The sequence below is a fragment of the Leuciscus leuciscus genome, assembly GCF_965113295.1.
Source record: "Leuciscus leuciscus genome assembly, chromosome: 8".
Taxonomy (NCBI): domain Eukaryota; kingdom Metazoa; phylum Chordata; class Actinopteri; order Cypriniformes; family Leuciscidae; genus Leuciscus; species Leuciscus leuciscus.
The window spans coordinates 16,722,225-16,727,074 of NC_138732.1; positions in this window are offsets into that span (position 1 = coordinate 16,722,225).

Below are 4,850 nucleotides of genomic sequence, written 5' to 3' on the forward strand. Positions count from 1 at the left end.
AAGGACACCATTTCTGTCAGTGCACTTAACGGTCAAGAACTTCCTGCCATAACACTTACCACTAACCCTCTGACACTTGTTACATCTGGCAACCACACTGAACAGATATAATTTCTCCTCCTGGACTCACCTCTGTCTCCCATCGTCCTCGGTCACCCTTGGCTGGTACAGCATAGCCCAAGGGTTGACTGGGGACACAATTCTGTTTTATCTTGGAGCACTCAATGTTATGAGTCTTGTCTTATGTCTGCCTGTTTGTCAGTGTCTAGTTCTGTTTTTGGCCGATCGCCACCGGTCAAGGCCTCCCGTATACGTTGTGGGTCAAAAAGTGTGGCTTTCAACTAAGAACATTCCGCTCCGCTCCGTGTCTAATAAGTTATCTCCCAAATTCATCGGCCCGTTCACTGTCACCAAGATCCTTAGTCCGGTGGCAGTCTGACTCAAACTTCCTCCGGCGTACAGGAGAATTCATTCCGTTTTTCATGTCTCCAAATTGAAACCTGTATTTCATTCTCACTTTAATCCGCCGGCCCCAGTTCCCCCACCGCCGCGACTTGTAGACGGGGAACCCACGTATCGATGATTACAATCAACAAGTAAGTTCCTCTGGGAGCGCCAGGAGGCGCTCCTAGGGGGAGGGGTACTATGAATTCGCTGTCTCCTTTTTTCGCTGTGTGTGTGCGCGTGTGGGCGGGGTCGCTGATCACTGCTGCTGATCAGCACACCAGCCGCGTCTGATCAGCGTGCCAGCTGCAGATGATTAGCGATCTCTATTTAGTCTCTCTGTTGTCACCTTGTCTTTGTCAGAGCGTTTTGGATGTTCCCGCCTGTCTCCAGTTCCTGTGTGTCATTCGTTTCCGTCACTCTTATTCACGCTGTCTACTTCCTGGTCTCCATTCTCCGCCATCATCTTCATCATCATCGTCACCGGAGAGATCGGGTTCGTCCTCAGCGTCCCTGTGCTGCCAAGTGCCTTCATTCTGGAATACTACTCATCTTCGCTCTACCTGCATCTGACCAGCTTGTTAATAAACATCTATTTTAGTTGCACTTGAATCCTCTGGTTATTATCCTGACACAAATGTGTGTTTTCTCTAGCAGTGGTTTTTGTAAGTTGGTTTCAAACACCTAGTTCATTGGTCTTAATATTTTGCTAAATAAACTGGTTTCCAATAGCCCAGATCTTCCTTATTTTGTACTTGTGTAGTAATTTCAGTCCAAATCATAAACGCCATACCTTTTTTCACATCTTCAGAGAGCACATTTTAGTCATTATTTTTAATTGTTCTAAAAATCCTAATACATCCTCTCACAGCAAGAACCCTTTATTCTTGTCCAAAAAGCTCAATAATACTCAAAAATCAGTCCAGATTGCTTGTTAACTCCTCTCTTGGCTTCAATTGTGAACTCTGCTGGTGGCGAAGATATCTTCCAACAAGCAATCCCAAATGTGTTTCAATTACAGCTCAGGAAAGTGGGGATCTCTTTAGCATAATTGAAAACTATAGGTGTTGATAAACAGTTTCAGAGGAACCACAAGGCTGTCCTTACCGCTCAGAAGTGCCAATCATAACAGTGTGAATAATGATGCTGTGAATTGAAACAATGGCAGGGGAAAACTCATACAGACCTCCTACCAGAAATGAATGAAAAACCTACCTAAGTCATTTTCTTATCTGAACACAAATGTATTTGTTGTTACGAGTGAAGACAGCACATCTTATACAACAATCACAGCTTACCATACAGCACCCACTGGAAATACAAGGCCATTGATTGTCAAAATCAAATCATATAGATGCTTGTCTAGTGAAGCTTGAACAGTAGGCCAGTCCACTGACTGGAAGACTCTTCCTGTTTTTTTAACTGCTTTGATTTTTTTACTTCTAATCTCTCATGCTCTTTGAAACATTGAAATAAAATAAAAATGTAGCTCTGTGCAGAATTTCTACATTTCCTCAAATTAACACACTATGAACTAAAGGATGAACAGCTGTGATTAACAAATTAATATCCATGGAAACTGATTAAGGCGTGACAAGGAGAACAAAGGAACACAGGCAGATAGGTGATTAAACTGATAGAAAACCAAAACGAAACCAAAACTATTCTCAAAATATTGAGAAATAATAATATATTATTTTAATACATTGAATATTTACTTATAACATTAATACTATTATTCAGGAAGGATGCATTAAATTGTTCAAAAGTGACATTGAATTCATTTATAATGCTGCAAAAAGATCTAAAAGAAGAAATGTTATCATAATGAGTACAAAATCACAGTGATTAAAGAAGGATCATGTGACACTGAAGAGCAATTAAAATGTGGCTTTGCCATAAAAAATATATATAAATAGAAAACAGTCAATTTAATTTGTAATAATATTTCACAATATTGCAATTATTACTTAATCCACTATCCAGTGGGCCATCCTCTGCTTGGAGACAGCCTTTCCCTTCTGCTGGCCTCCATAACAGACAAAGAGATGGTCTGAGGTCCTGATGCTTTGAGTTCTGTCCATGTACATACGCAGAGCGCGAACGGGACAGAGCAAAGCCAGGGCTGGGTCTGCCTCCTCCAGGGGCAGCACTTGCAGGTTCACTACCTGGTCCCTGAAGAGAGTGGTAGGAACCTTGGGCACATAGCCAGGCCGGGGTCTTAGTACAACGTGGTTGTCACCCGGCCCGAACTCTAGGCACGATTCGTCGACCGAAAATGCTTGCAGGTCCCCTACCCTCTTGATAGAGGCCAGTGCAATCAGCAGCAAAGTCTTCAAGGAGAGAAGCTTTAAGTCTGCTGACTGCAAAGGCTCAAAGGGAGCATCCTGAAGTGCTCGAAGCACCAGGGAAAGGTCCCAAGAGGGTATGGAGGGGGAGCGAGGAGTGTTTAACCGTCTTGCCCCCCTAAGGAACCTGATGACCAGGTCGTGCTTTCCCACTGATTTGCCATCTATGTGGTCTTGATATGCTGAAATAGCGGCAGCATGGACTTTGAGGGTGGACGGAGACAGCCTTCGCTCCAACCCTTGCTGCAATAAGGAAAGCATGGACCCTATCGAACATCTTCGGGGGTCCTCTCGGCAAGAAGAACACCACTCGACGAACAGGTTCCACTTCAAGGCGTACACACGTCTCGTGAACGGCACTCGTGCAGAAGTGATGGTGTTAAGTACCTCTGGGGGTAAGTCACCTAGAACCTCCGCGTCCCGGTGCCAGTGCATCCGTGCCGAGTGTTCCCTCAGTCAGGGAGTAAAACAGCTGGCAGTGGGAGGTCTCTGAGGAGGCAGACAGGTCTACCTGAGCCTCTCCGAACTCTCTCCAGATCAGCTGAACCGCCTGGGGGTGGAGTCGCCATTCTCCCGGGAGCACAGCTCATGATAGCTTGTCGGACACACGGTTGAGCACACCGGGGACATACATGGCTTGAAGCGACCTCAGATGCTTCTGACTCCAGAGGAGTAGATGCCGGGCGAGTTGCGACATGCGACGGGAGCGTAGACCACCTTGTCGGCTGATGTACGCAACGCTCGCAGTATTGTCCGTACGAACCAGCATGTCCCTGCCTGAAAGCGACTTTTTCAAGCGGTTCAGAGCGAGACGTACTGCAAGCAACTCGAGGCAGTTGATGTGCCAGGCTGAAGGTCTGGCGGCACGCCGGTGTGATTGCCACCCCGGTGAATGCCGTGATGCCACGCCCTTCTCGGGACTCGGCCGTGAAGCCAGTGCTGAAGCGGTCTTATATGGAGCAGCCCGAGCAGGGTTACCGCTGCTGCCACTGCCATATGCCCCAGGAGCCTCTGAAATAATTTCAGTGGGACCGCCGTTCTGCCTTTGAACGTGTTCAAGCAGTTCAGCACAGACTGAGCGCGCTCCCCTGTGAGGCGCGCTGTCTGTGCGACCGAATCCAACTCCATACCCAAATAGAGTTGATGGAGACCAAAGGGACGTGTAGGCGTACTCGGAGTGGGCCAGCGAGGTGGAACACAGAGACACGGCTTGGGAGGCTTTCTCTGGGAGGCGGCCCGTAGCGGAGTCTGAGTGTGCTGAGCATCACTTACCTGGTTCCACGGGGCAGGAGGTGCAGGAGGCGGCTTGGTTGCGTTCTTGAACCGCACATCGAGGGAGCATCGAGAAAGTGTACTTGACGACCTCTCGCACCTCTGCAAGGACAGCCAGGGGCGCTTCTGGACCACCAAGGTGGACATCGTTGGCCAAGGGCCTGCGCTGTGACTTGAACACGGTCAGTCGGCAAGCGCAGCTCAACCCCGGCTCAGAACAACCCTTGTGCAATAAGAGTGCCTTGGCCTCGCATGCAGGGCAGAGGTGGCTCGCCAGAGGCACAGCCACCCCACCATCGAGGGTAGTGAGAGAGTTGAAAACATTTATGCAGAATTTGGCACTTTTGGCGTTCCATATTTTGGCACCAATATAGCTTTAAGGCACCAATAAGTTTTCAATGCACATCCGAGAAAGACCCGGGAAAGCATGGCTGTCAGTTCTGAATCTGATTCAGCATAAGCACACACACTATTACAGTGGAAACTTAGCATCATCCTCATTTCCAGAACGAAACAGCCCCTCTCTCTGATACAGCAATCAACATCTACCCTCAGCTGCAGCCCTGAATGAAAAGCTAGGTTCCTCCATTTTTGAAGGACCAGCAATCCCATCCAGAAGCTGCACAGCTTGTGATGCGCTAGAGAGGGAGGGGCCCTAGGGTGTTGTTTCCCCGAAGCAGAAGCCCTCAGCTCTCAGATCACCCAAGCTATTCTACTGAAGTAGAACTCTCCTGGTGGCCACCAGGAGGGCGCTACAATGGAAAATAGACAAGGAGAACGCACACC